Raw genomic sequence first — 21,852 nt, 5'->3', positions numbered from 1 at the left:
ACTTATCCACAATAGGGATGGAGAGGATATTCCTATCCTCAGCAATTTTCTCAACAACCACCTCAGCAATATCAACAACCATTTCCTCAGCCATATCCTCAACACTATCAGCAACAATATTCTCAGCCATATCCACAACAATACCCTCAGCAACCAGTTTCTTATCAACAACAAAATCCTTAGCAAACCTTACCTACTCCTCCACAGATAAATTCACCACAGCTACAATTACCATCCAATCAGCCTCTTAAACCCACACAGCTACCAACTCAACCCATAGCTAACCCAAACAGCTGAATACATAGACCAACTTACGGCATGGATGAGGGACCATCGTATCCAATTCTGCCATTGCAAAACATTGAACTAAGGTCAGGTCGAATTCTGCAAATGGAACCTCCACTTGTTCCAACACAGTCACAAAACGAGAATCAAATTGATGAACAAGAAATACAAATACACAACAAACTAAATGATCTAACACATAACAAACAAAACAATCCAGAACAGGGTCAAGAAATCAAAACAGTACAGTTACGTCCATTTCCAAAGTAGTTACTTCAACCCAATTGACCCATACCATTGCCACAATTCGATGTTCTTGATGAATTGAGAAATGTGTATGTCAAAATGCCATTACTCCAAGCAATCAAGGATATTCCAATTTATACCAAAGCCATTAAAGAACTCGGTCTCAAAAAGCCTTCAAAGAAAAGATTTAATCCACAAACAACACATGTTATTGGCAATTTAGCTGGCTTAATGTCAAATGCCATTTCCATGGAAAAATATATTGACCCAGGCATACCTAGAGTCACAACAATTATTAAAAAAAAATCAATTCCAAACACTGTGATTGACTTAGGAGTTGCAATAAATGTTATGATATTGGACACAATGAAAATTTTACAGCTAACAAATTTACAATCAACACCGATTGTTTAGGAATTAGCAAATCATTCTAAAGTCATTCCTGAAGGGATATTGGAAGATATAACTGTTTCACTGGACTCTTGGGTGTATCTAGTTGATTTCCTAGTTCTCCAGCCAAAGTCAAATTTAGGAGGACACCCTCTCATACTTGGTAGACCATTGTTGGCAACTGCAGATGCATTTATTGGGTGTAGATCGGGTAATAAGATCATTCCCAGAGGAACAGAGAGGAAACAACTTACCTTATACCCATCAACCCAAGCTCCAACAGTAACACATAACCTATGGCTTGATGAAAAATACAATGATAGGGAGGAAATACAATATGTTTTAAGCATCAACCAAATTTATGATTTCGGGGAAGACAATAATGAAGATTTGGTAGAAATGTTTGTTTCTCAACTTGAAGTTTCGGAGGAATTGAGAAATGAACAATACACTATTGCAGATCAAATATTAGCACAAAGCTTTCAAGAAACTTGTACCATGTATTCTCTGAAAACATTATTTGAAGATATATTTCCAATCAACTCCATTACAAACACACAAAGCAAGACTGTAGAAATCAACCCAGGAAAAACACTAAACATTGGGGCATTTCTAGAAACATCGCAGGAACGAAAATTGCTTGATTTGCTGACCAAATAACAAAAAACATTTTCTTGGGACTACACTGACATGCAAGGAATTCAGCCAGAAACTTGCACTCACCATATCTATACAGACACTAGTATTCAACCAGTGAGGCAGCCACAAAGAAGGATGAACCCCATGCTTAAAGAGATTGTAAGCGATGAATTGCAGAAGTTACTGAATGTAAAATTCATTTACCTCATTTCTGACAGCCATTGGGTATCTCCACTAGTGATAGACCCTAAGAAAAATTGTAAGTGGTGAGTTTGTGTTGACTACAGAGAACTGAATAAAGCCACCCTTAATGACTATTTTCCATTGCCATTTATTGACCAAGTTTTGGATACATTAGCTGGAAAAATGTCATTTTCCTTCCTCGATGGTTTTAGCAGTTACAATCAGATTAGCATAGCCTTAGAATACCAAGACAAAACAACATTTACCTATCCCTAGGGCATGTATGCCTACAATGTGCTACCATTTGGCTTGTGCAATGCTCCAGCAACATTTCAGAGAGCATTGTTAGAAATTTTTGTTGATTTGGTCCATGAACGTATTGAGGTATATATGGATGATTTTTCAGTATATGGTGATTCCTTTGACCATTCTTTGCAAACTCTTGAGAAAGTTTTACAACGATGTAAAGAAACCAACTTTTCTTTAAGCAATGAAAATTTTTATATGATAATGAATGAGGGAATAGTCTTAGGACATCATGTTTCTTCCGAGGGAATCAAGGTAGATCAAACCAAAATTCAAATTATTGTCAAGCTGCCAATCCAAACAAATCAAAAAGATGTAAGAAGCTTTCTTGGTTATGCAAGATATTATAGGAGATTTATTGAAAAATTTATTAATATAGATTTACCTTTGTTTAAGCTTCTTGAAAAAGATGTATCTTTCAATTGGAATGGTAATTTTCAAACTTCTTTTGAGAAACTCAAAGAAAAATTATCCATTGCTCCAGTTTTGAGGGGACCCAATTGGACTTTACCTTTTCACATCTCAACTGATGCATTCGATACAGCAGTAGCGGCTTCATTAGGGCAGAAAGAAGATGCTTTAACTTATTCCATTTAGTTTATCAGTAAAAATTTGACTCCTGCTGAGCTCAACTAAACAGTAACTGAAAAGGAAATACTTGCAATCATACATGTGGAGAACAAATTTCGTCACTACATAACTGGGTATGAAGTCCTTGTTCACACTGACCACTCTGCCATTAGATACTTAATGAGAAAACCTATTACTAATGGTAGGATCACCAGATGGTTACTCTTATTGCAGAAATTTAATCTCATCGTACTGGATAGACCAAGGAAAGTGACCCAGGTAGCACATTACTTTTCTAGACTACAAAATCTAGGTGAAGTTGTTCCAGTTGAAGATTAATTTCCTGATGAACACTTGTTTGCAATTTCAGTGTTAACCCCAAGGTATGCTAATTTAGCTAATTACTTGAGCACAAGAAAAGTACCTCCATCTTTCAGCTCAAAGGAGAAGAAAATACTCATCAAGCAAAGTGCAAGATATTCATGGGTTAATAGCGATTTGTTTTATACTAGTTATGATATGATTATTAGAAGATGCATTAGAGAGGATGAAATTATTGACACACTAAAATCATGCCATGATCAACCTTGTGGTGGCCATTTTTCAGCCAAGAGGACAAAACACAAAATTCTTAGCCTTGCCTACTATTCACCATCAATTTTCAAATATTCAAAGAAGTATGTGAGAAGTTGCGACAACTGCCAATGCATGGGCAGACCAACCACCTCCAATGAGATGCCACTACAGCCACAAGTACATCTAAAGCCATTTTAAAAATGGGCTTTAGACTTTGTTGGACCCATTAATCCACCATCCAAAGGTAATAAGTACATCCTTTTATTTACCGATTATGTGACAAAATGGGTTGAAGCAAAGGCACTTGTAAGGGTAAGTGGATAAACAATAGTCAATTTCCTTTTTGAAGAAATCTTTGTTAGATATGGGGTGCCCAGAGAGATAGTAATAGACCGAGGGACTTAATTCACTTTTAGACTGGTTCAAGAAATCACTAACAAGTACAAAATCAAACACAGAAAGAGTACACCCTACCATCCACAGGCCAATGTCCAAGTGGAATCTACAAACAAGACACTGGAAGGGATCATGACTAAAAGAGTGGCAACAAACAAGAAAGATTGGGCAGATAAGCTCAATGAGGCACTATGGACATATAGAATCACCTGGAAAAACACAACAGGGTTTACACCTTATCAGCTAGTGTATGGAAAATATGTCATGCTGCCAACAGATTTTCAAATACATACTTACAAATTGGCTGCAAACTTAGGAATAGACCTCTCTAAAGCACAACAAGAAAGAATCATGCAAGTGAATTAGTTGGATGAGACGAGACAACAAGTAGTGGAAAGGACAACACTGATACAACAACAAAGGAGACAGTGGCATGATATGTTAGTCAAGAAGAAAAAGTTTCAAGTTGGTGACTGGGCATTACTCTTTGACTCAAAATTCAAAGACTACAAAGCCAAATTTACAACCCATTGGATGGTCCCCTATGAAATCATTGAAGTATTTGAGAGTGGATCGGTCAAACTCACTACAATTGACCAAGAAGGACGAACACTTCTAGTAAATGGACACAGGCTAAAGATTTATCATAAGCCTGTCAGTAAAGAAGATTTCATGAAGACAGTGACATAGCAAAATGAGGTTCAGATAGTATAGTAGTCTGTTGTAATATCTATTCCTTAAGTTATCTTTCTACTTTTGAATTTTCAAAAATAATTAAAAGATTAAAAATTAAAAAAAAAAGAATAACAATTTAGATGTGAAAACCAGACTCTCGCACACTCTAAACACGAATTCTTATAGGAAAACCAAGAAATTGGCCAGTAAGAATTCATTCTTTTTCATTTGTATTTCCAAATAAAATACTTTGTTATTTACATTTCACAGTGATGACTTGAGGACAAGTCACATGATCAGCATAGAAGGAGAAAAGTTTGAACCCTTTCATACTTTTTCATCTCCTTATTTTCATAATTTTATTACAGTAGAGGAAGGAATTTGTTTTACTTTCATTTTTTAGTAGACGTTTCAACAAAGCATTATTTTTCAAGATGGGACCTGTTAAGAAGAACACATCAGCAAAGGCACCTGTTATATGCAAATTTTTCAGGATGGGGCCTGTTAAGAAGAACACATCAATAAAGGGACCTGTTATATGAAATTTTTTCAAGATGGGACCTGTTAAGAAGAACACATCAGCAAAGGGACCTGTTATATGCAAATTTTCCAGATGGGACCTGTTAAGAAGAAGAAGGCTGCACTTAAGAGAGAAAAGGACTACACCATCATATTCTGCTATGCCTGAACACATCAAACAATTCAAACAGAGTTAGCTTTCAAACAAGGAAGTATCTTAAGACTGTAAGAATTTTAATTTTAATACTTTAATTTTTTTTTATTAATTCCAATTTTTAAATATTGGTTCATGATGTTTATTGATTTCAGTTTCTATTATCCAGCCCATCCTTCTGTACATAAATCCTTAAACCTGATCCTGAAAAGCCTATACTCTTATCCTGTACATACCATCCACTTCAACCACTTCAATCTATCAATAATATGTACCAACAGATCCACTAAAACAACCATATTCAAGATCTAATTAAACAATTAAAAGCCACAGAGTAGAAGCTACAGATCAAAATTTTGAGGTATAGGTCCAGGTCCAATGATTTGTTATATAAAAAAAATTATGGTTTTTAACCTAGAAATTAAAAGAAAAGACACAGTACATATGTTATGATGATCGAAAAGGGTAGTGCAGTAAGATTATGACAAAATGTCATCATAATAGAGATTAATGACTAGTTAGAGGGAACCTTAATGATTTGTAGGAAGAGACTATAATGATCCGTAGCCCTCATGGTCTTAGTCAGGGTTGATACCATACCATCATACCCAATTTCATGATTTGAGTTAAACATGACTGCTGGTCATAACAAACGGGCCTATTATTAAGAAAAAGTTGTGTGAAGGAACCAAGGGCTCATTACATGATTGAATGATGTATGAAGGTAGTAAAGCTCATCATAAACGCAAACACTGTTTTGAAAGAGGTAAAGTGAACACTGTGGAGTGTTGTCTTTTTTAAAAAGAATTCTAAATACCTGATAACCCTCTCTGAGGTATGCGTATGATGTTACGAGTATGTTGACAATAAAAATGTCAACATACAAGTAAGAAAGAACACGGCATGCAAGATAATTCTACAGGATCGGTAAAAAGGGAGTTTCCAATCCAAAAATAGCAGCATCTTCCACTTAAATAGAGACAAAAACGCATATGCATAACACTCAGGATAGCATAGGCTTAGGTAGTTTTCTTGAAGAAATTTTGGTAAATTTTTTTTATAGCACAGGGTAAAAGAAGTAAATTTTTCTCACAACAACATTTTTCTTACAATACAGGGTAAAAAGAGGTAATTTTTTTCTCATGGAAAATAGAACAGAGCCAGAACAATTCGTCCTTTGCAAATTTCATAGAGACTGCATAGAAATATTTAGAGCAAAATAGTGGTTAACACTCTTAGAAAAAATCAATGGGCACAATGAGTTAACAGCCATGGAAGTTGCCTCTTCATTCACTGGAGAAAGAGTCACTATAGGGAACCTATCTTTTAGAGTCTCAGAGGATACAATTGCATAGGCTATGGGCATAAGTCCAGAGGGAGAGAAATATTTTAAAACAAAGCAATTTAAGGAGAAAACCTGGACACATTTTTTTTAATCTAGAATAAGGGTATCAACAGTCAATTGGAAATCAGGGATTCCTAGGAGTTGTCTCATTCATCCATCTGATGAAATAGTCTATGCAATTCAGAAATTCATAGCATGTGAGGGAAGATATAGTATAGTGTTCCTTTATCATATCAAACTGCTAATGCATCTAAGGGGAGACTATGTTATAAGCTTGCCTTATTTTATTTTGCAAAGCTTAACTAAGATGTTTAACACTATACAAAAAAAAAGAAGTAACAAGGATAGGAGCCCATATCATTTTGGTTTGGTGAAAATCTTAATTGAGTTTAAATTGCAAAAGATAAGTGTGTCATGGAAAAAAAATTGGTGACTAATGAATTTATAGCAGATGAAGAGCATGAAGGACAGCAGAATCCAAAAGAAGGGCAACAACATCCAGAGTTATTGATTAATGTGGATGATATAGAAGAAGAATTTTCAGAGCACATACCTAGTATCTATTCTCCATCTAGTAGCAGTATAAAGACAAGAAGAATGGTAAGAGAGGAAATTGAGAAAGATGAGTAGGATAAATTTTTTACCACCCACACAAGGAAGTCCAGAAAGACTAAATTTGATCAAAGAGAGAAAACAGTGGAAGAAGATGATATTTTACAACAACCTCAGTATGATTATATACAAGGATTGGAAACAAGAGATGAGGAGAAGGAACCACAAGAACAGAAACTTTCAGGTAAGAAGAAAAGGAAGTTGGAAATGAAGTTGAAAAATTACAGCAGCAACTTATGGAGTCTAAAGTTTTGGAAACGGTGGTGAAGAGAGAAAATGAAACTCTTAGAACTTAGAGCAAGAAATTTCAAGATGAAAATGAAAAGTTGAAGAAGAAGTTCAGGAAACTCCAATCCTACAAGGTTCAAATTGGTAAGAGGGCCTATAAACTATACAAGGACAAGAAGGCAATCAAAACTAATTACCAAAATTTGAAAATAGAGTACAAGGCCTAAATGAACATCAATGCTCTACTCCAGGAAGATGAGGTAGAATCAAAAGCAGAAAGAGGCGTTTGATAAGTTAGAATTCATTTGCATGAGGGCATGCAAAATCTTGAGTTTGGGGGAATGTTGGTATCAATTTATTACTGATCATTTCACTTAAAAATCCTCTTTTGTTCATCATTTCTTACCATTTAACCTTTATATTTCCTCCATAACCCTTAGAAACTAAATGGTATAATGTCATTGTCATTATTTTTATCTTGAAATTAATTTTTGAAATTGTTGTGTTAAAATTGAAATTTTCTAGAAAATTACAAGATGTTGTAACTTCTTGTAATCGTTCCATGGTTTGACATGTTTCATAACAGGATGGAAAATTCGAAGATTGTGGGAATGAACCTAAATGTAAATATATGGTGGATTATCTATCCACTTTAGGATTTGAAGAATATAGGTGGATGGTCAACGCTGGTCAAACCCAGCTACTTCAACAAAAATTCTAGATTTTGTGAACACAATTTTCTATTTTTGAGATTTTTGCCTAAATGGAGGATTTAATCCAATTCACCTTCTTTTATGTAATTGATATGATCTTATTAGTATAATAAGGAGTATGAATAACTTCGTTTTTGTTATGGATATTTATGATAAATAACTCAAAGGGAGAACTATGCTATTAGTTAGTTTGATATACAAAAAACTTGGAAACACAGTTGATGTACTTTTGATTCTCAAATTTAAATACAGAGCTTCAGTATTGAGTTCATCTTATGCTTTTAGATCCAATAAATTTCTTCATTTGAGTTAGCCTACAGTGTGCTTGCAAAGTGTGGAAGGCCCCCCACTACGGAGCTAGTACACTCCTTAAGTTTTCTTTATAAATTGCATAGATAGATTTGAAATTTAGAATTTGATATTTAATTCATGTGTTACAAGTTCATGCAATTGATAAATTGTTAATTGAAGAGATTTGTATTTGTTGTGAAAGAGCATTGTAAGAAGTCTCAACCAATATTCATCTTGAAGTTTGTTATCTTCTGATTTTGATTTTAGAGTTAGTTCATAGTTCAATTTCCATTGATTAAGATTTGTAATTGCAGAATTCAATCTATAGTTAGATGAACGGATCTTGTAAGAGGATCAACTATTATTGATTTCGAAAGTTACTTATCTCATTCATTGCCTTGACTAGTTGAGATTTAGAAATTGTTTTGAATTGTTATGACTTAGGATTGGAAGGGATTCTACAGAGTAAAGTTCTTGTAAGGGAATGGTAGAATCTTCAGTAAGTAATTAATACTCTGTTTTGGTAAATAGACAATCAGATTTCAACCAGATTTGTTTTCATCTAAATCAATGCTTAAGTGTTTGAAAAAGACAAGGAGACACCTCTTGTAAGAGCGCATTGTTAATTTCACTTCACTAGGCTATCATTAGAACACTAGATCTTTCTAGATCTATATACATTAGATAAGTGTCTCTAAGTGTACCTACTCGGGTTGAAAAAACGAATTAAAGCTTAACTTACCTTAGCAAGTGAAGCCCAACATATGCCTCCATTGGTGTTGGGTTGTTGAGATCAATTCCAATAATTTCTTCATCCAACCTTGGGCTTGTATCAACTAGTTTGGGCTTAAGGTGCTCAATTTACAAACATCGGGCATCAACTTCATCTTCGAGTTAACAAATTCTCTCATTTTTTTCCAACTGTTGTTCCTGCATCTCGAGAGTCACCTTCTATTATTGATGAATACACCTTTAAATTATCACCAACCCTTATTTTATTTCCACATGATGTTTATCACCGAGACCCCATTCATGGTGGAAGACTAGAATTGTAGTACCAAGAGACAATAAGGACTACATAACCAAAAGAAGAATTAATGAGCTCTTGTAAGGTTGTATAGTGCCGAAGAAAATAAACAACCTTCAATCACAACCAATTCACAATAAAAAATGCTACTACACCACCCTCCGTGGCAACCACTTCAGAAATATCCTTCTTTCTTAATTCACAAATTATGCTAGCCTCACCAGCAGCCAATTCATTTTCATGACTACCCTCAGGAACCACCATCGTTCCTATTACATAGACCCTTCTACTAACCAGACTTCCCATACTACCCTCACCTTGCCACTAGGTCCTTAAGATGGAAACCCCCAGGACAATGTCAAACTGATTTTTTTGACAGAGGATCATATTGTTATTGCTTCTTATATAGAGAAGTCAGATCCTAAACCTGAAGAAGAATAGATGAACTCTATTTGTGCACCTTAAGTCTCGATGATCTTCCATAATTCCTCTGATCTTGAAAATGACCTCCAACTTGTCCAGCCTCAAATTCCCTCACGCAAACTAACCACCCCAGACCATATCGATTAAATACCATTCATGGTCATAGTAATTTCACATGTTTGCGTCTTGATTTCTGTAGTTGTAGAGACTAATCCAAGGAGTATTAACCACGACTCCCACACTTATAATCAGTCTTATTCCAAGTGTAGCATCTGTCGAAGGACAACATTCATGCGACATCGTAAACCATACGTCACTCTGAGGAGGGGCACCATGAGGTAGGAAGAGGGGCCAAGGGATATGAAGGCCGATGGGAGAGGATGATGAGGAAATGTTTTCCAAGGTGGCCAAAGTAGGAGGTGAAGGGGGTTGGGGCAGTTGAGGTGGAAGGGAGACTAGGGGGTAGGGCGGGAGAAGAAGTAGAGGGCAAGTAAGGGGAAACATGGGAGGAAGGGAGTCAAGCTAGGTGATATTGGGCAAATGAACTCCATGTTTTCATTCTTATGATATCTCTTTTTCCTACAAAAATCGACCTTATTTATCAATATTTTGATATTCATATTGATCATGAGGGGATGGTAACCAATCCCACTATGTCATTCACCTCACTTCTTTCTTCTTTCATCCTAAATTCCAAATTGGCTTGCTTTCAAGTTCCTTATTATTGCCTCTTATAATATGGAAAAATTGTATTTCTTCAAAGAGAGGTATCATTCCCTAGGTTCTCTTGATGATTTGGTTTAATTTATTATTTTGAGCTATTTAATTATACATCATATACTTTATAGCCAACATGGAGTCCCCTAGGATATACATATCCCTGATTCCCTTTTTTTGGGCGAGAGAGAGATCAAGGAACCATCCATATGCCTTGGCTTGATTATTTGTCTTCATTCTGAGTACTGAGACAAATCTATTGTCTATGATTCCTTCAGGATTAATGAGAATTTCTCCTCCTCTTATCACTCTAATTGATAATTATATTTCGTAATAATATAAATTGATATTAATTTAATATTTTTATAAGAAATATTAGATATTAATGGAAAAAATAAAATTATAACAGATTAAATTAATATTAATTTTATAAAAAAATTATTCTCTCATATTTATGTAAAGAGAAAAACTCTAATTTATATAAATAAAAAAACGGCATAATAGATGTTCATTTCATTTATAAGTTGTGTTGGCCCATTCATATGGAATTCTAAATGAAATTTGTTTATATTTAGTTATAGTTATAAGTTTGCCGAAAAATAGAAATGGTTCAATGTAGTCCGCTATAGGCTCACTCTAACTTTTGGTATCATTATGAAAAAGCTAGGATAAAACATTGATAATAAGGAATTTTAGGATCATGTTTCATGATTATATTATATAGTATGTTTCTTCTATTGTTGAAATAAATATATGTTTCTAAGTTTAGCTTAACACTAGCTTCCAAGTGGCCACGTGAAGTAATGTTCTTGTCTTTGTAAATATGTGATATAGATATATATAAGATATATATCAGTAAATTGAGAACTTCATCATAGAATGGTTATCCATTTGATAAGTAACATTAAGTATCAAAATATTTGTACCTTACTTACTCCACCAATTGTTGTGCTAGATTCACTGGTAGGTTTAGACACATCATTTCAAAGAAATATTCAGTTCCTTTACCAATTCCAACTCTAAAACCAAGTTTAGACGCAACATTTTAAAGAAATCTCTGGTTTCTCCGCGAGTTCCAAATCTAAAACCAAATCTTGTTATATGCATCTTGAGCCTCCCGAGAAGGTTTCCTTTATGAATCACCATAGAAAAATTTCTACGGAACTTTTTTATTTATTTCCACCTCACTTTGCATTTGAGGGATGAATTTTCTTGCAACTATGGTGAAAAGCAAATGAACAAGGAATTCAAAACGATTTTTTTTTTTTTGTCGTCAAACAAGTTTATGGTTATAGTGAGCCATAATCCTTGGCCTACGCTGACTAGTGTTGTGATATTTTACATCTCATTTCCACTCTAGAATATTTCGAATATGCCTTCAAGACTACTTTCTTCCTAGAAATTCCCAATTCCAATTAAAACTTCGAGTTATTCTTATACATCCTTTGATTGTGTACATTCTTGCGTGAGGTGAACAATAATTCCTTTGGCTTGATGAAATTTATAGCATTTTCCTAGCCCTATAAAATTCTTTTTCAAGAAAACAAGCTATGTGGAATCTAATAAAGCATAGAATTCAATTGCTGGTAGAAGATTTTTTGATAGAATTGTATATAGGATTATTATCATGTGTGATATTTCGAGTGGACACTCTAGTCATCATCATGAACCAGAGTATGGTCCTTAATGATGAGTGGACAGTGCATCCAAAACGTCAGACGAGATAATAACCTTATATACAATTTTATAAAATCTTCTACAAATATGAACGAATGTGGAAACTTTCACTCATATATATATATATATATATATATATATATATATATATATATATATAGTATTAATAAATAATATTATAGATTATAATAATAATAAATATATATCGATAAATGATAAATAATAGTATAATTAAATATAATTTATTGATAAATATTATTGTAATTAAGGGTGAACGAAGCTATTGTTAAGATTTAAAATCCAATAAATTTAGGTTTTCTTGATTGGTAAATTGAAGTACTTTGTTATAAATTTGCGTAATAATAAAAATTGAAAGTAATTACAATATTCCATAAAATAATAATATCAACACACAAGGAGACCAAATATTCTCATGTAATGATTAGAGCTATGCTCTCTTCTATCCTTCCACAAATAATATTAACATGTGGATAAGAAACATTCCTTACAAAAACTTAAGATATATTATTGAAGCATGATTGACTCAACCTACTTTTATTACAATAATAAATACACAAAAAAATAAAATATAAAATCTTATCTTATGAAATAAGAGAGAACCCTATGCTTTCTTAGAACCTTCAACAAAAAAAACTATTTTTTATTTCATCTTCCTAGTAGGGTAAGAAACATTCATTACCTTCTGACTAAGCAATGAAGATTATATTACTTTTAGCTTGAGTAAGGAATATTCCTAGAAGAAAAATGGAGTCAACATTTTGTACAAATTCATTCACAAATCAATTTGTATTCCTCCTACAAAGCCAAATTACAAGACACATAAATAGTGGTCATGAGATCCAAAGATTCCAAACAAGGAACTTCTTGTTGAGAAAATATCTCAACAAATTCCAACAACCAACCAACCTAATCTATCAATTTACTAATGTAATCAATATTTCCAAGTGCCCCCTTTAATTCTTACATTTATTACAATTCACATGCCTCAACTGTCTTACTGGTCTTCCTCGACACTTATGGGAACTTTTAAGTCTCCGGACAATGCTCTTTTCACCACCATAATATTTGAGCTTCACATTCAACTCATTTAAGACATAATTGCTTCTAACCATCTTTGATGAACTTTGTATAATTGATGCTTCTCCATCTTCCCAAGGACAATCTCGATATTGGATTGTATCTATCAGTCAATTATGCAACTCACCTTTCTACACACATAGATCTCATAACAAACCCTATAACTGATGCTCTTGAAGCCCGATGCAATTGACCTTTCTACACACATAGATCTCATAACAAAACTTGTAACTGATGCTCTTGAAGCCCAAAGCACAACAAGATCCATCACCGTATAACAGATTCACACAATCAAATTAGAGATGCGTTCTCTCGACACTAAATAATGTTGAGAATTATCAATATAATTATATTTCATTGTTCATTAATTAGTCATCACTAACACTCTATAACTTAATAAACTACACCATTAAAAAAAAAATTCCCTACGAACAACCTCTTCTCCTTTTTTTTTTGTACATTAATCATAATCTCTAACATCCAAATTACAATATTATATTCACCCAATAATAACCTCCCATATCCAAATATAACCATCCCTTCACATTTGACATAGTCCCTTCACCATGTAAATGATAAGTAAGTGCAACGTTTGTTTCATTGTTCCAACCCTGAATTCAATTTTATCCTAAAACACAAAATTTATGCCGACCGAGATCGTGAAGTGATTAAGGCTACAAAAATTAGGCCAATTATGGACTCGAGTGTATCAACCCTGGCAAAAATTTTCCACTGCAAAAGAAGAAAATGTTAAGAGAAATGTATGTGATTGTCTCTGTCTTCGTCTAAAATTTAGTTCTAGTTGCCTCTTCTTTGTGCAGTTGGCAGGCTGTTGCACTTAGCCTAGGTTTATAGTAGCAGCCAGTTGGATTTAATCCCGGGTCTGTTAAAAAATAACTCTCACCAGTTACCGATTATCCTAGATTAAAAAAAAAACAACGAAGTAACAATGGAGATAGAAGCAGTGAAAGTTTGAAAGTGCTACTGCTATGGAGTAATGCCCACCTCCTTTTGGTCAATGATGATGCGAAAACCACCCTTCATGTGCGGAGTCAAGTAGTGAATGAGCTCTAGAGTTCCCACACCATGGCGCCTAAATATGAACATGGAAATCACAGTAGCTACAACATACTTCATCTGAATAAACTCCATTTCTTTGCCGAGACACACCTGCAGGCCACCATGGAAGACTGCAAACTTGAAGGGACTCTGCGAGATGAAATGGCCGTCCTCGTTCACCCACCTCTCTGGCTTGAATTGGACACAGTCGGTGCCCCAGATGGCCTCCATTCGACCCATGGCATACTAATGATAAGTCACGTGATTTCCTTTTCCCACAAAAGTCTTGTCTGACAAGAAAAATGGATTCTTCAAGAGAAGCGAATAGATGATGCCTCTGGCACTGTCTATTCATTGCATACAAGGTTATAAAAAAAATAACACACACATTTACGCAGGGTAAAAACAAAATCCACAAAAGAAATCAACTCACACACATCTATACTAATTTATGTACAAAAGAAACATTTTAAATCTCTTCCATTTCCCTGGGCCCTCTCTTGAGGGGTCAAGTACATACAGACTCTGATATTAAGAAGAAAAATGGAGCAGACATTGTGCACAAATTTACTCACAAATCAATTTCTATTCCTTGCACATAGCCAAATTACAGGCCACATAAATAGTGGTCATGAGATCCAATAGATTCCAAACAAAGAATTGCTTGTTGAGAAAATATCTCAAGAAATTCCAATAACCAACCAACCTAATCTATCACTTTACTAATGTAAACATTAGTTCCAAGTTTCCTTATCTTCTCACTAAGTGGTGAATGTTATATTAGATTTTTAGATAAGTTGACAACTCATACTTGAGGACAAAACATTCCTTGGGTGCTTGTTGGGTTTTAGAAGGACTCTAGAGTAAAATGACAATAGTGGAAGTGGTAGTGGTAGATGAAAAGAAAGGAAACATGGCACAGGCAGTTGTTGTAGGCACGCTTACAGACAAACTCACTTCTATCCTCATTAACAAAATTTTCCAAGAGGTATCACTAGTTACTACTTTTGGAGATGGTTTTCAATTTCTTTGTGATGAACTTAATTCCCTTAGAAAATTATTAATCGACACCTAGTTGTTGAAGGACATCCAAGAGGGGAGGATCTCTAGTTCAACATCAAATTGGCTACTCATCTAGTTGAGAAGATTCTAATTGAAGCCTAGTACATTGTGAAAGAATGTGTTTCATCTATAACTTGTAAATTTCATAACCTGATCCATTGTTATACAATGGGAAACATGAGTAGGAAATAGAAGAAGAAAATAAGTAACATGGAATGGAGTGGTAAACCATTCAAGATTTTTGAGTCCATGCATGCTATGATTAATCATCTTAAAAAGTCCAATAAGTTAGAAGACAAGGAACCATAGAAGGATAGTATTACAAAAACATACATAGTGGGTATGGAAAAATATATTAGTGAAATTACTAATCTTATATTCCAAAAAGGTTGTCCTAGAAGCATTTCCATTATGAGCATGGAGGATAATGGAAAACTCTTCCGCTTGTGTGTAGTTGAGATATACGGTCCTAGAAGCATTGCCATTATGGGCATGGGAGGATCAGGGAAAACTCTTCCCCTTTTGTGTAGTTGAGATATACAATTTGTGCATAACTGCATTGATATTTTTTTAAAGAGAAAGTTTAGATGTGTATATGTGTTTATATATATTTATGTGATTGAATGATGTTATTATTATTTTTCTTAATCAAATTTATTTATGGATAATGTGTTATAAAATAGTTATATTCAAGATTACAAAAAAAATCTAGAAAATTATATTATATAATTATTTTAAATTTTTATGAAAATTTTTTCATTATTTTTAATCTTGTTTTTTTTATTTCATTTATTAAAAATTTGATTTACCATTGTTCAATGAATTGTAATATTCATATTTTTTAATGAAAATTTATAGTATTTCTTCATTTTTAATTTCTATTTTACTTATTTTATTAAATTAAACATATAGACATTAAATTTTATTTATACATTTTAACAATTTAATAGTAAAAAATACAATTTTTAAAATTACCTATTTTTTAATATTTATTTTCATATTAAAAATATTAATTATATTTTTTAAAATTTTAATAATATTTTATAAATCTGTAATAATAATAGTAATAATTTAATACTGTTTTTTTATATAAAATTCAATTAAATCAAATGGATATATAAAATTTTCCCGTTCGCACCATATGAAGTCCTCATCGTTGAGCATTCCATACAATGCAAACAAGAAAGTTCTATATTTCAATTTGATTTAATTGAATTTTATATAAAAAATTAGAATTCAATTATTATTATTAAAAATTTATAAAATAATGTTAAAATTAATAATAATAATAATTAAAAAAAATATAATTAATGTTCGTAATATGAAAAAGATAAATAGTACGTATTTCATCGAAATTTCCTTTTTAATCACGATCAATCCTAGCTTCTTACAATCATATACTTGCCTAAAACCAAGGAATGTAATGTAAGTGTTTAACACTTTTATGAGAGATGATTATACTCTTTCTTGCATACTCAAGATATGCATATGAAAAGAAATATACACCATTTATGTTTATTCACTAACATTAGAAGATGTAGCTTTTATGTTCTTTACCAATAGCATAGTTGCATTTGTTATTCATTCCAATCAGGTGCATCTATACATTTTACTTGTTCGAAAACATAGTTGACAATAAGGACTTATTAGTAGGTAAGTGAAGTGGAAGGTTATAGACTGTAATGTGAATTTCCCGGAGAAGCCTTAAAATTCAGTCTTAGCCTAAGCTTGAATTCCTCCGCCATCCCCCAGGTATGCTAGTTGTTAGTTCTCTCACAATTTAGCACAGGTGCAATAGTAAAGTGATTTGATAGGGACAATAGTCACATGACTTTATATTCACATAATAACTCCATGGTTTTTTATGACAAACATTTGTAGTTATATCTTTCGTGAGACATGAAAACCATAAGACACTTTGTCTGAATGGGGCAATGAAATGGCCACAGGTACAGAGATGAAAATTTGGGCAATGTGAAGACACCTTCAATAACATTTAAGACACTGTAAAACGATGGCTACAAGGAAGTCATCTTTGAGAGAAATAACAACTCCACAAAATTATATAAAAAATTATGAAATATCCACAACAAATTGTTACCGATTATTACAAGGTATTAAAGATATCACGATGTTGAGAAGGAATAACTACACAAAAATATATTAAAAATTATCAAAATAGTAGTCAACTTCAAACTTGAGATAAATCCAAGGGAACGCATCACAAAGCAGCCATCAGTTCGAAAGAAATAAATTTTACGTTAACTGCTTTTCTAGAATATATCTGAGATGTCAAATCACTGGTTGTTTTAGCATCAACGTATGCATGCTCGCAACAATCTACATGACATGTTTCTCTCAAATATTATAGTAAGAGAAACAATATATTGGTCAACTCTCATGAGATAATTGGTTGAAGATGGACATCTTTACCAAGGTTGTTGAGGATAATGTTTAATTATGTTATGTAATTGCTCACAAATTAGCCAACAAATTTTGTGTTCTAAGTTATCAGAATTAGGGTAGAAAATTAATGGATGTAGTAAGTTATTATTCAACAAATTGTTAGGGCAGTAGATTATAATCAAATAATAGATACTCCAATTATAAATATGTTTTCTATATAATAATGTATTCAATGCTCCTATGGAGATTTGAAATTTCAATGAGAGTTCAGCTCATGCATTGAGAATCAGACTTCTCTTGTTTTTGTTCATTAGTTTTTTTTTATGTTTTCATATGTATGTTTTTGATAGATTTGACATGTGGTATCATAGCTAGGTTAAGGGAGTTTATTTATATGTAAAGTGTGTGTTGTTGGCACGAGGTTTCAAAATATTGTGAAGACCATTGGCAAGAGTTTTCATAATTTCGTGAAGCTTGTGTAGATTCAAGTTATTGGTGGGAGTGCCCAAAAGTTAGCAGCAATGGAAAACAACAACAACAGTATGAATATTCCTCAGCAACAAATACCAGTGTTTAAAGGTCATAACTTTGGTTTTTGGAGCATTAATATGAAAACATTGTTTCTCTCACAAGATTTGTGAGATTTTGTAGAGAATGGCTATACATAATCAAATTCTCAGACACTTGTCTGCTCGATTCAACACCAAAGAACACAACTAAAGGAAAATCGTAAGAAAGATTCAAAGGCTCTCTTCCTAATCCATCAAGCAGTGCATGATTCTATATTTCCAAGACTAGTTCGAGTAACAAAATCAAAGGAGGCATGGGGTGCTTTGCAGTGAGCATATCACTACAACAAAATAGGCAATTTGTGCCAGATTTAGTACGAGATTTTAGTGCATTTTTTTCTCAATTGGGATGAGTATTCTTCTGCTAAATCTGACTCTTTTGTACAATTTTTAAGGCATCATTTTTTGCACCAAATTTTCCATATTTTTTTACGCCAAATTTTGAATCATTTTTTGTATCATATTTTCCACTAAGATTTACATTTGGTTTTACAACAGGTTTTGCTTCTAGTTTTATGCCATTTTTTGCATCATTTTCTTCTTCCTGTTTTGTGTCATTCTTTGCTTCTAGTTTTGTATTGTAATTTTCATCGAGTTTTAAACCATCTTTGCATCAAATTTAGTTCCCTTTTTTGGCATCTAATTTGTGCTAGTTTTTACATCTAGTCTTATGTCATTTTTTGCTTCTAATTTTGTACTTATTTTTACATCTATTTTTGACCCAAATTTCCTGCCTTTTTTACACCGTTTTTTGCATCCAATTTTTCACCATATGTTGAATCTGATTTAGTGCCAAACTTTGCATCTATTTTTGCATCATTTTTTGCAATCACTTTTGCATTTTATTTGTATCCCTTTTTTGCATCCTATTTTGCATCTAATTTTACATCATTTGTTGTATCCAATTTAGCATCATAGTTAACACTATTCATTTGCATCCAATTTTTCACCTTTTTGAGCATCTAAATTTGCAACCTATGTTGAACCATGTTTTGCGTCCACCTTTGCATCCCATTTTGTGTCTAATGCTACGTTCAATTTTGGGCATTTTTTTGGTCTACTTTTGCATTTGTTTTTGCATCAAGTTTTGAATCATTTGTTGCACCGCATTTTTCATCCAATGTTGCATCTCAATGTTGCATCCAAATTTGAGCCATTTTTATGCCCATTTTTGCACCATGTTTTCTACTTTTGTGTCCAATTTTGCACCATTTTTTATGTCCTATTTTGCATCATTTTGGTGTCTAATTTTGCATCCTTTCTGGCATCTAAATTTGCATCTTTTTTTCTACCACATTTTGTGTCCACATTTGCATCTCATTTTTCATCTAGATTTTAGTTTGAATTTTTATTTAGTTATGCATCCTCTTTGGCATCCTTGGTTTCACCATTTTTTAGTCCCATTTTGCATCTTGTTTTGTCTTTTCTTACATCCTTTTTGCACCCAATTTTGCATCTTAATTTTACACCATTCTTTGCATCCTTATTTTGGTGTGCACTTTTGCATCCTTGTTTGTGCCCAATTTGGTATCCTTTTATATGTCCTATTTTGTTCCATTCTTTGTTTCTAGAGTTGCACCCTTTTTTAATTCTACTTTAAAACCCTTTTTGTTTCATTGCTTGCATCTTTTTTTGATGGATAGTTTAACATCCAATTCTACTCTCAATTTTGCATCCATGGTAACATCCAATTTTGGCTTTTTGTTTAGAGTTTTACTTTTATTCCAATTTATGACCACCTTTATGGTTCATTTTATTAATTTCAATTACATAGTGTGTCAGGCGGAAAGAGTCGATTGTGCGGACACAACCAACCTCCCTAGGAGCCTAAGACTCTCTAGTGACAAACAAGACAAACAAGAGCAATCCTTCTCTAAACATGCATTTACTATATAAGGAATCAAGTGTTTAGATCCTACCTGTAGTCCCACGCTGTTGTAGCAGTCCAGCTCCGCTGATCCAGATGAGCTCCTCCTTCACTTTGAAACCTGCATCCACTAACAATCAAACGATTAAATAGCACTTGATAATCTCATAGAATAAAACATATTTAACACATAGACCAAGGAGTACATGAAACAACTCATAAATAACAAGTTATTGAGAAGAATGGACTCATTTGCATTAATAGGTAACAAAAGGAACAAATACAACCTGAGCCTTGGTGTTGTGCAAGTCCCTCCCAGGGTCCATCAAGAGTTCTCCTTTACTTTGACAAAGCTCACCCACTTCCAAATAGAACAAGCAAAGATGGCAATCTCTCCTCACAAGCTTCTAAATGGGAGTCCTAATTCCAGCAGCATCTACCCATAGAAATGTATAGCTTCCAACCTCCCCTCCTTCTGGCCCAATGCCTATATTTATAGTGCTCAAGAGGAAGTTAATCAGGTCCACCATCAATGGGATAATCCCCTCTTTGGATGGGATAGCTACCTTATTGATGGGATAAGTTCCTCTTTGGTAGGGGTGCATGAACCATCTGGAGGCACTCAATACACGTCGAACAACCTTCTAGAATGCTCTAGAAATGACCACAAGTAACTTTTTAAAGATGAAACTTGTGCATTTTGACCTTTACAGGGGGACGCACCTGCCCCTTTACATACAGAGCGTCCAAAGATGCAGCTTTTGTGAACATTGGGTGCGTACCCGCAGGTAAGGTTGAGAGAACCTGCGTACCTAGAGATAAATACATTTAAAGACTTTCTCTCTTTTTGGAGTTTGACATGGAGAGCAGAGGCATAAGACTTGCCTAAGAGGATAGCATGACTGTTGATAGAGCCATACTAACTGTAAATAGTCATGGTGACATTTTTTATTGTAACAGATTGCCCCCTAAAGTGCGAAGCCTGTAATAGATTAGGGTTTTGTATTATCTAGGAAGGGTGAAGCGCTTTATCATTTCAAGGATTATCTCGTGGAGAGCCTGGTCAGAACCTGCAATTTTCAACACAAAATACATGTATAAGATTATATCATCACTGAGGTAGGCATTCCCATACTTAGATCAAAACTTTAACTAACAGACTAACTATTCTGGTACAAGAATGATCTTGCAGTACATCATAATCATAGACTTTTGTAGACACAGTATGGGTGCAGCCATCTGTTTATGATTAGTCTACTTAGATAATGAATACAAAACTCCTCGCAGCCTGGATGGTGGAAACTAGATCCAGGGTCTTCATTTCTACTTCCGAATTGGTACGATTCTAGCCATGCGAATAAATGAGTTGATGTCGAACATGGTAGAAACCACTTGATTACCAGTCGATGATGTAAACTGTTAACAAGTGTGAGAGAGACCACCAGTAATGTCAATGGTTCTCAAAGTACCCAGTACAATCCATGAGATGTGAATGAATGAGTTGATGTCGAACATTTCACGGAATCCTTCGATCGAAAGTCAATGATGTAAACTGACGTCAAAGGCGAGAAACCTGCCATTGATGCATGCAGACTTCAAGGTACTGACGATTTCTAAGTCATCTCTCTAGATAATGTGCTGATGTCGATAGAAAGCGACCCGTTGCAGGCAAGCCCACAACACGAAATCATTGTTCAAGTTGAAGAAATGTTGTTGTAAGGACTGACTCAGGGATGGTCAAATGGATGACAAGTATTTTGCAGATGAAAGTTTTGCTTGCAGACCTCTTGAACACATAACGACACGACAGATGGTTTGG

The 21,852-nt window shown here is 33.8% G+C and overlaps 1 pseudogene; it reads right to left on the bottom strand.

Annotated features, from left to right (window-relative positions):
* Positions 1 to 14,057: 14,057 nt before the first annotated feature.
* LOC149159937 (cytochrome P450 pseudogene) lies at positions 14,058 to 14,369 on the bottom strand (annotated as a pseudogene).
* Between the last annotated feature and the right edge of the window lie 7,483 nt (positions 14,370 to 21,852).

The sequence above is a fragment of the Pinus tabuliformis genome, chromosome 5_2, assembly GCF_031772625.1.
Source record: "Pinus tabuliformis cultivar Carrire ecotype Pingquan chromosome 5_2, CPIR1, whole genome shotgun sequence".
NCBI classification, from domain to species: Eukaryota; Viridiplantae; Streptophyta; class Pinopsida; order Pinales; family Pinaceae; genus Pinus; species Pinus tabuliformis.
The sequence above is the reverse complement of the archived record's forward strand: the minus strand, read 5'-3'. Positions and strand labels throughout refer to the sequence as shown.